The 11,219-nt window shown below is 39.2% G+C and overlaps 1 protein-coding gene across 6 annotated transcripts in view; it reads right to left on the bottom strand.

The window, feature by feature from the left end:
- GPBP1 (GC-rich promoter binding protein 1) overlaps positions 1 to 11,219 on the bottom strand; it is a 35,152-nt gene extending 23,933 nt beyond the window's left edge. Inside the window, exons 1-3 of one of the 6 annotated variants that reach the window (XM_018920653.3) lie at positions 10,868 to 11,219; positions 9,428 to 10,477; positions 8,582 to 8,649 (exon numbers count right to left, since the gene is read on the bottom strand). The gene's annotated coding sequence lies outside the window, so the exon portion shown is untranslated. The other 5 variants (XM_018920652.3, XM_018920651.3, XM_018920656.3 and 2 more) reach the window with 5 other exon arrangements.

The raw sequence follows: 11,219 nt of genomic DNA on the forward strand, positions 1-11,219 counted from the left end.
TGGAGGACACAGGCAGAACAAAATGCTTGCTCATTCTCACACCTTTGTGCTAAATTTGGGACAGCTGCCACCACAGCCATGTTAGTCAGGGATTTCATGCCTTTCACTCTGGGGCAATTCCACCAAGCAGGCAGACTGGCAGTACGTGGCACTACTTTCCAACCACTAGTGAAGCCCAAGAGCACCACAGGCTAAGCACAGTGCAGAACCCCAGCAGGCATCTGTTACTCCAGATTGTATCTCTGCGTAGCACAAAAAAATGTGAACACACTGCAGTGACACACCAGACTCACTACAGGGTAACTGGAGAGCCACTACAGACAGAACTGTGTGTATGTACTACCTCACTTAAATGCAGCACTACACCAGGAAGCAGTTGCCAAATGTTATGAAGAAAAACTATAAGACATGAAGACAGACCTAGACCATTTTCCCCCATGCCAGGCATCTCTAAAACACTGAAAACAGCCAGCACAGACAAAGCTTTAAAATAAATAAAATTAAAACTAAAATGAAAAATAAACTAAAAAATAAACTAAACTAAAAATAAATTACAAATAAAGTAAAAATAAAATATAAAAGAAATAAAATTTTCTTAAAATAAAATAAGAAAGTCACCAGCTCATGCTGTAGAAAATTTACTGTGTAAGCAGACTACTTTCACACAGTAGAAACTCATATGTTTTCTCTACTGCTTCTGATGACACAGTAGAATAGCAAATTTCTTGACAAAAGTATTAGTTCTGACCTTAAATGTATAATGAAAACAAAGGCTACTTATGCAAAAACATAATTCACCTGATCACTTGTGGTCCCTTCTAAAGACAATCATTTACCCAGAATTTCTTCTAGGTTTAACCGTATTCATCAAACCTTTACAGCATTACAAAACAAATCACCCTCTAAGATTTACACATCACTAAAAATAGCCACAGACCATCTCTGAATACAGGAATTAGAAAAGTGACTGTTGTGAGAATTGAGCTGGAGGTAAACTCTGCACTGTGTATAAATGGACACAAGAGCCTAGAGATGGCAGGGCAAAAGAAATCCCCTTCTGAAATCCTGCAAGATGGCAGGGCAGAGAAAGCAGATGCAATCAAAGCATTTGGGATTTCATTTCTCTTGTACCTAGAGTCTCTAGTCCCATCAATAGTATTAACACTCATCATTTGCATCTTCTCACAGTTCTATTTAAGAAGTGAGTTTAATGGCTTACTAATTTTAAATTTGGAAAGGACCTTCTGAAAAATTAAAATTTAACATCCAAAGATAACTCTGAAAGACTAATGGCCAACTTGTACCTCCTTAAACTTCAATCCAAGACTAATGGCCAACTTTTCCCTCCCTAGAACTTCAAACCACGTATCAGCGTCTGCCCATTGGAAAGATACTGTGGTCTCTGTTATCTTTGTGGTTCTTTACTGAACTCTCTCCACGAAGCCTCACCTTTTCTTGTATCAGTGAGCTGTAACAGCGTTACACATGGTGGAAGGGTGGCACAGTCCTCCACATGCAGCCTCACCAAGGCTGCACACAGGACAAAGCTGAACTCCCCTTGACCCGCCTACAACACTCTTCCTAATGTTGCCCAGAAAGATTTTCACTTTACTCCCTACAAGGACACATTGCTGGCTCATGGTTGGCTTGCTCCTCGACAGGACCCCAGGTCCTTCTCTGTAGCTGGCATATGCAGCTGGTTTTCCAGAAAATTCATGCTTTCCCTTTGCTTCATGAGGATCCTCTATCCACATTCTTCCACACAGCAGACCCAACATCAAGTGTTTGTTTGCATCAGCCAGTTCTCCCTATCTTATCTGCAAACTTGTAGGGTAAACTCTACCCCACTGTCCAGGACTTCAGTGAAGATGTTCAATAGCAGGGGCTCCAGCAGCAAACCCTGGGGTACACTGGAACAGCTTCTTCCGAATGGCCTTTGTGCTGCTGACTGCATCCCTGATGCCTGACCATTCAGATAGTTCTGGATACATCTCATTGCTCACTCCTCCACACATACTTGTCACCTTTTCCATGACAATGTCATAGAAGACAAAAGCCTTACTGAGGTCAAGATAATTCCCATTCACTGCTCTCTGTTCATCTAACAAGCTAGTCATGTAAAGGGTTATTAGCTTGCTGAAGTGTGACATCCCCTTCAAAAGCCATTCTGACTGTTCTCACTCACCTTCCTGTCCATCACATGTTTGGAAACACGTTTCCAGGATCAGCTGGTATACAACCTTCCCATGGACTGAAGTGAGGCTGACTGAACTATAGTTCCCTAGATTCTCCTTCTCATCCTTCCTGATGATAAAATTAATATTTGCTCTCTTCTCTTACTCAAGAACCCCTCCCAATGACCATTAGACCTCCCAAAGATGGCTTTGCAATAAAATCAGCACACATGGCAGAATGGAACACCCATCATGGAACCATCCTATCCAGCCCCATGTACTTACAACATTATTTAAACGTTCTCTAACCTGATTCTTTCTTCACTGAGGGTGGAGAAAAAAAGGCACAGAAGAACCTGAAGATGACATGAGACCAGAGACGGTCCCCACCCAATTTTAAGGGTGTTGTTTAACTTGTCTAACCAGTATTCAGCTGGAAGAGACAGTCCCACAGGTCTCTTCCAGCAAACAGATCTCCAACCTCAGGGAAGTCTCTTCTAGCAAACAAAATGAAAGTATTTCTCTAGCTCAGAAAGTCATCTTCAGTACTTAAAATCGGTTTCATAACTAGATAAGGTACATTTAGTAACATGATCGGTCTGAACTGTGAGAATAAATAAAAACAGCTTTGCTTTTTCATAATGCTCTAACATGAAGAAACAGATAAAAGAGTGACATTACTATAATAAGAAAAAAAACCCAGCCAATAATATAGTAAAATAGCCAAAACCTCTACATTTTAAAAATTTAATCTATGAAAAGTTGTGTGCTTTTGGAATGGACCTACCATACTGTAACTACACTCTATTTAAATGGAGCTGACCTGAATTCTGTAGGAAAAACAAATTTTAAAATAAACCCAAAATTGGAAAAAAAAACCCAAAACAACCCTGTCAGCTGAACACATCACCAGAAGACAAGAAAAACCACAGGAAAACAGTTTTCTATCTTCAGGTTCTATAAGCTTTCTCTCCATGTAGTCTGTATAATTTCTCAGGAAACAGTTTCTGTGACACTTGGAAACTTGAGAAATTGTCAGAAGACCATTAAAATAAAAGGCAATATAAACTCAAACAGCTAGGAATACTTGAAGTTTGTGAACGGAATTTCAAATCTAGCAACAACAGGGGGAGGGGAAAGGTTCAAGCCATGAATTCACAAAAATTAGAAAAGAGATACAAATTTCTTGATGCCCCCTGAAGACCAGTTTAGAAGTTCAGTCAATTGATTTGCACAGAGAAAACCTCAAACAGAATAAATGTTAAAAGCACTGACATGATATACACATTTACATTTTCCAAGGGAATCCAAAATTAGTATGTATGCACACCTAAGTGGCACATTCCTATGAGTTTTACTCTAATGCCTCATAGATTATTATCACAGTAAGTACAGCACACCACAAATTACACAGGGGATCCTTAACCTCACTTCTCAACTACACACATCTGACAAACCACCCTCATTTTGTCAATGTAATTTTAAGCATAATATTTATAAATAGGATACAAGAAGGTTGTAAGCCATGAGAATTAAAGCAACACTATAATGTTGTTATGAGAGCCTGGAAAGAAAAGGTTATACAGGCTCTCAATTTGCTGCTGCTGCTTTGTCTCCTTGATAATGAGCTCCAGCATACATATCAAATTCTTATTTCATCAGAAGACAAAAAAGAGCATATGTATGAACTTCAAAGGGTCCAAGAAGGTAGTTAGAATACTGGCCATTCAGTCCTCCCATCATGGGCTAGCTTCAAATTTTGGCTTCAACTCTTTATCATAAGCCAAAGGAAAGCTACCAATACTGGTCTGAATTAGGCAAAGAAACTATGTGCACAAGACTCAGCCATCAGCCTACACATTCCTTCTTCGCATAGAGGATCATTCAGGGCTTTTTCCATACTAAGCAGATCTTCAAAATACCCATGCCACCAAAAGTTTTTTCTTCTGCCATAAAACACATCTTCTGTCAAAAGAAAAATTTCCAGTGATAGCAGATCCTTCTCAGTTATCCTTCCCTGCTATCTCTAGTTAAGAGTAGCACTAATTTGAAATTGATAAATGCAAGGTCTAAACAATACTTTTACTTAAAATCTATAAATCTCAATTTTCATTCCCCTTTTGAAGACACAGTTTATTCAATATCTTCCTTACTGTTGTTCCCATAAATCAAAATAAGCTAATTTCAAGTTATTTTGTTATTCAAAATTTGTATGTCACTAAAACAGAAAATAATATTCAAACCCTTACACAAGCTTTATGAGTTTTTGAAACTGGAAGCATTTCTACTGATCACAAATTGCTGCAAAAGCATGACAAACACTTCAACCAAAGATTCTTTCTTTCTTTCTTTCTATCTTTCTTTCTTTCTTTCTTTCTTCTCTGCATAAATGAACAGCCATAACAATAGAATAAGTTTACATCTTTATAGTCAAACTTTTAACACTGTGAAGAGAAAGAGTATCATGTCACCCCTTGAGGCATTTCAATGAAAAACTATTTTTAAAAAAAATTAGGCCTGGGTATGGTAATTCCCTCAAGTTTTTTGGTTCTCTAAAATTCATTGCCTAAGACTCATACCTTCAACACAAAGGAAAGGGAGCTGAACCTTTGAAGTCTCTCACACCAATTAAACAAAAAACTCTGAAACAGTTCAACTCTTATTTCTCAATCATGCTACTGCAGAGCAAGAAAAACCTCTAGGTTTAGTTTTGATATCACCTCCATGCAATACAGAACTGTCCTCATATATATTCTACCACTGGACAATTCAGAAGAACAAAAGAAGATACCCATACAATTTATAATTTACCTTCTTACCTCGTGTTTTAAAAAGAAGTATAAAAACTAAGGTTCCTGCAGAGCACTAAGGAAGGAGCAAGATCCTCTTCTAGATTGGAGCACTTACGCTTGTGTATGAGGAGCATGCAGAGTCAAAATATAATGTCAGTTTTCTAACTAATTAAAGCAAAGACATTCTTTAGTACAGCCACAGACTTAATACTTTCCTTTACAGAGACTTAGCAAAAATACAGAAAACACAAAAAAAAAAAAAAAAAAGTCTACCTTCATTTCTTTGTGTTCAAGTACCTTGTGGGAGAATGAACCAACTAAAGCACAAAGTGTTTTGCATAAGGATCTAGAATATGAGCGCTGCTTTTTATCATACGGTCCCTTTTTCTATATACAGTTATGGTTCACAAGCAACAGGTTTTAACATTACCTCTGTGAATCAAATATAAATGTCACAACAATCAAAACATCTTTTAAAAAGTGTTTTAGATAGAGATGAAGCTGCTAAGTCTTTTGGATAACATAATGTGACTTTTTAACAAAAAAAAAAAAAAGTTTCTGTTTCTGTACCAAAACATAGATTTTTAAAAAAATGCCAGCTCTTTCATAATATGAAATACATTTACAGCCAGGTTCAACTGAGTAACTTCAATTCACTACAGCCAGGTTTCTTCTCCTTGAGAGTCTAATACATTTAGGTTGTAATGATTCCACTAAATGGTACTGACCATTTAGCAAAAGCCTGATAGATGCTCATTTCTTGCCTTTTAACAAGGTTCAAATTCAAAAGCTAAAGTGTGAGTTGAATTTCATCACTACCCTAGTCAGCACATGTTATGTAGGAAATCACCAGGAATTCTTAAGCACTTGGGAATTGTCACAAGAAAGAAGTAGCAGTTGATAAAGGTAGAAGTTTTGCCCTACGCTGAGCATATAAAGCACGTAACTTCTTATTTCAGCTATTTCCCTGACTACATCTATCCAAGACATGAAAGGAGGAGACTGTGGAAGAGTTGATAGCACCACACAGGGTACATCAGGTACCACATTCAGATACTGAAACACATAGAATAGGAAAAACAAAACAAAAAGTGTGAAAGTTTTGTTCACATCTGCTTATAGTAAGGTCTGCAAATAGTTGTCTTTGCAGGATAGAATTTATTCCTACTACTCAAAAAAAAAAGAAACAAAAGCAACTTCCTCAGACATTACTGATGAACTGTCACTATAACAGTTCTATCCACACAAGTTAAACAGAATAACCTCACAAGAATAAACTAAAAGGAGCACAAAGTACATTAACTTGTACAATGCAAAATATCTGCACAGTTTGCCTCTATCATTTCACCGATGTAATTCTGCTTCACCTTTGCTGCAGGATTAAAGGGTACGTATTCCCAAAAGTTTCCACCAACAGTTTTTTCACACAGTAGAGCAACCTGCACCATTCTGAAGAATTAGCCAGCACAAATGTACCTATTTTATATAACTACCAGAATAAACACATCAGTAAAAGACACAACCTGTGTCTTTTACTTAGAGGGACAGTTATCCCTCTATATAAGGTATGTTTACATCAAGGTTTAAACTACAAGCTCTTAGGAGCAAGGACATTATCTTTCTTCATAGTCCTCTGCCAAGCATTTAACAGACTGTAAGCACTTGAAAAACAAAAATCTAGGTAAGAAATTAAAGTGGACGAGCACGCTCGGCATCCTCTCCTCAGTAGGTATCAATTATGTTTAGGGTACAAGGGCACAGCTGTAAAACACTCCTGAATCCTTGTCAAACACAGGTGCTCATGAACAGGAAAAAAATACACTCCTATAGTTAAGGGGCTACCCCTGAAGATAAGGGGCTAAAGTATATATCTCAAACACAAAAAGCTGGATAACTGTAGAGCCAACCAATGGTTTGTGGTAAATGGGATGTGGCTGGAGAAGGGACCGTGCAGAGGCAGGACAGCACTCTTCTGGGACAAACATTCTCATTCCAGCACACAGAAACTCAAAAAACAAAAGACAGCACCAGCACAGAAGCGAGCAGGAACTGTTGACCAAAGCCCAATGCCATAGGGGGACAATGAGATCATCAGGATCCCCCAAAACCCTCCAAGCCATTTCCAGAAAGGCCTCAAAGAATGGACCATGAGAGACAACTGATCTACATAAAAAATGAAAACCTTAGCTTCAGGACAAGGAAACTATCTATAAAAAGGTACCAAGGAAACTCTCTATAAAAAGGTACCTCACCAAGCCCTGCCTGCACATCCCAGGACATCTGCTGGCGATCTCTCTTTTTTCCTTTTTTTTTCTCTCTCTCTCCCTCTCCTTAATTCAACTCCTGCCTTCTCTCTTCTCTTCTACCCCATCTCTACAATTTAAGCTGTGTGCTTATACAGTAGGCCAGGGGCTGACATACCTATTTCAATGCCAAGTGTGCAATTTATGTATAAAACCTGGTGATTTTTTGCGGACTCTGACTTTTGCTGTCCCTTTCAACCACAAGCCTTTATGAATCTTGGGTGCTCCCTTCCCCTTAAGTGTAGAACAGTACAACTTCCCAAGTCTACTGTTAAAGGATAAAAGAATTATCCTACCATCAAACAGAGAGGTGTAAAAACAGAATTAATTTAATGAAGCTAAAAAGCAAGCTCCTCAAAACTTCCAGAAGAAGAGGAGTCTAGAAAAAGATGTCACCCAAAATAGTAAGTGGGGGATGTAGATTTCAGTAAGAGCATCTTGAAAAGAAATAGCAGTATCTCAGCACTGAAAATTAATAGCATGAAAAAACAAGCAACACATCACTTTTTCTATGAGTTAAGAAGTGACTATTTCTATTACTCTCATGTGCATACAATAGCCAACAATCAAATGATTGTTGCCACTCACACCAGAACTCTCCATCTACCAAATACTTTAAAAAAAAATCAGTCATACAAATAAAGAAATATAGAAGATCATTCTTTTCTATTGGTTTGTTTCTTTAACAAGTGGCTCAGCTCTCCAGTCAACCCCAGCCACACCTCAACACAAAGAGCCACAAGCCATAGCCAGAGAGTACAGCAACAGACTCCTACTCATGTTCCATAGTTTCCATATTTTCAAAACAGCTAAACTGAAACAGAAGTTAAAATAACAAAGCAGCAAGACCATCCAAAGCAGAAAACTGAAACTAGTTTAACTTTTAGATATTGACAACGTACAGATAAGAACTTTAGTGAGACTGAGAATTTACAAAATTTATGTAGATGCAATACCTTCATTTGTGGTCAAAATAACAAGCTACAGGAGTCAAAATACACTGCAGTCATTTTTAAATACAGTTTCACATGCTTAATTACACTTTTTCTACAAGGTTTTAACACACGCAATCTTTCCAAGTATCTTTGCACTGCTGTTAGAGTAAACCTTTTTTTCATTAATTCACTGCTGCTAATACTTCAGTCTTATTGAAGCTCTCAAAAATATTTTAGAAGGTGACAGCTGAGGTAAATATGTAACCTCTACCAGACGCTCAGCTCAAAGTCTACCTAACAATGCTTTAATTATTTAGAGCCTTATGAATCATCGGGTGGGGTAGGGGATAGAGAACTTCAGTAAAATTACCACTGACTTTTGAATTAAGTTGCTCTGTCCATCTTAATTTTCTTTCAGGCAGTAGCAGTTCTGTTGAATGCAAACCTACAAAAATTATTACAAACTCATTAATGCCAAAGTTAAAAAACATTTAATCACTGTGGGATGAAGAAAACTACAATACATCTAAAAATAACAAGGAAGATAAGCCAATTCACTACTAAATTTAATTTTTAATCATTCCAAGGAGAAGGAGCTATTTTTGAAGGGCTACACTTGCAGCACAGTCAGTCTAATCCATTCCCATTACAGAACAGGAAAATAAACTGAAGTCAGTCCTATAATAACAACACAGATAAAAGCTAGTCTGCATAGACAGTAAAATAATTTTTGGTAAAAAAACCCTCTGGCTTTCATATGTGACAAAGAATAATGGAAAGAAAAAAAAGAGTAAAAACCCCTCTATATTATTACTAGCCTGATACTGCAAACATATCTAACACAAATGAAAGGAATGACACATTCAAGCTACCCAGAAGACTTGGTCAAAGGGATATAACATTAACTGTTGAGACTTCAACATTAACATGAAGGCTAAATTCTTTACAGATTTAGTCTAAATATAGCTACTTTTCAATCTCACATAAAAATCACACTCTTATCTACATGTTTCTCCTTGTACCTGTATTCTTCAAATTCTTAAGGAATTATTCCATTAATTTAAAAAGCCAGCAAGTAAAAATTAACAAGCTTCAACATTTAACATTCTCAAAAGACAAAAACACCAAAGAATCTCTAACTAGTAAAAATTACAGGTTTAACTGTTCTATTGATAAAATGTTTTTTCAAGTGAGAATTGATTTATGAATGCTACAACACTTACCTAATCCAAGAGGACCACACAAGGTGCTAGTACTGCGTGATTTATATTTTTCCAGTTTGTTTTCCTTGAGATAATATCCCGATCTCCTGTTGATACTACATTCGGGGCAGTCTGACATAGATTTGACCTCACAGAAATCAGCTACCCATCCTTCTCGCTTGCAGATTCTGCAAGGCTATTTACAAAGTCTGCCAATGTCTGTCTCCAAAACCTTTTCCTTCTATGACAGTTTCTTCTCTTGTCTATTGCATGTAGATACCACTATATGTAGCATCAGCTCCAAGTGAAATAAATACAGGTTTTACTCTACAAACTGTGATGCCAAAAACCCAAATTTCACAAATGAACTGAAGAACATTTCCTACCTTCTGGTAGCAGAGGCATTGCAAACAGTTATCTGGATACCTCCATTCTGCTTATGAGCAACAACATGATTTGTCAACAAAAATATTAAATAAAATACAAAAGAAAAAAGTATAAACAAATATCTATTAAATTCTTCATTTATAAAATCGGTCTCAGTGCAAAATGAGAGAAGACTATGTCAGAAAATCTAAAAAATGAAATAAGGGGAGGAAAAAAATCTGCCATGAAACTTTTCAGCAATGTCCCCACAGTGACTCAGGCCACATTTAACCTGCAGCCAGTTAACAAAACTGGTGAAGCCTCTGACTCAGAAAGAATGTTGCAGAGAAGAAAAAGAGTATACAAAAAGAGGAAAGCACTTTATTTTTGCAGCTGAAGTATTCAGAACTTCATAAATTTAGCTATGTATCCATGCCATGCGGACAAAAGAATCCAAGGGTGATGTGCTCGACACTGCTGGAAGAAAAAACCTCACGATTTCCTCAGTTCTCTTCACAGACCTCTACTGCTTGTTTGAGAGGCCTTTTCTGAACAAAGCACGCACAAATTATCCCAGAACAGTGTCCCGTATTTCCTTCCTTTCACAGGAAGCAACTGCTGCAGGTCAGTGTCCACCTTCTTCTTCTGTGCCAGCTGAAGCAAAAGCCTACAAACATCCAGGACTGACTCTATCGTTCAAGCAACCTAAGGTAAAAAGAACCAGAAAATCAGTTTTTCCCTTATGAAATCCGGACTGGCGTTAGACAAACACGAAACAAACAAAACCCAAACGCCTGAATCTTAAAAACAGAAACAAACAGAAACCTGGATCCTAAAGAGCAAACACGGATGCAGTCAGGGAGCCGAGAGCGGAAGCCTCGGTTACAGCTCCACTCTCAGCGCCGAGAGGGCGGCGGGAGTGTTTGACGGAGGGCGCAGCCTATCAGCGGAACCCTCCTCCTGCCGCTCAGCCCCGGGAGAAAAACACGCTGGGGGAAGCAAAGAGTGTGGGGGGAAACAGGGGAAGGGTCATGTCTCGTTTTATTGGCAAAGCTGAACAGATGTACAGAACGCACCCGGGCGGGAAGGGCTGACCTGGGCCAGCAGCATTTTCCGGAGGGGCGGGGGTAGCCCCAGCGCGGCCCGGGGCATGCTTCCTTTCCCGGAGTGTAGGGACAGACAGACGCCGCTGCCGAGGTGTGCGGACACACAGAACCCCAGATCTCGGGGTCCACGACCTCCCGTTGCGGCCCGCCGACTGCCCGTCCGCGGCCCTCCTGGCGGCCGCCCCGCCTCCGCCGCCGGGGGCGGATCCCCCCTGCCGGTCCGGGCAGCACGGCGGGACAAGGAGAGCGGCGGCCCGGCTGTTTTGTGTCCGCTCCGCGCCCGTTCCCGGGGCTGTCCCGGGCTGTTCCGCGTGGCCCCCCCTCCTCCCCTCCCCCGACAC

The sequence above is a fragment of the Serinus canaria genome, chromosome Z (assembly GCF_022539315.1).
Source record: "Serinus canaria isolate serCan28SL12 chromosome Z, serCan2020, whole genome shotgun sequence".
Taxonomy (NCBI): Eukaryota; Metazoa; Chordata; class Aves; order Passeriformes; family Fringillidae; genus Serinus; species Serinus canaria.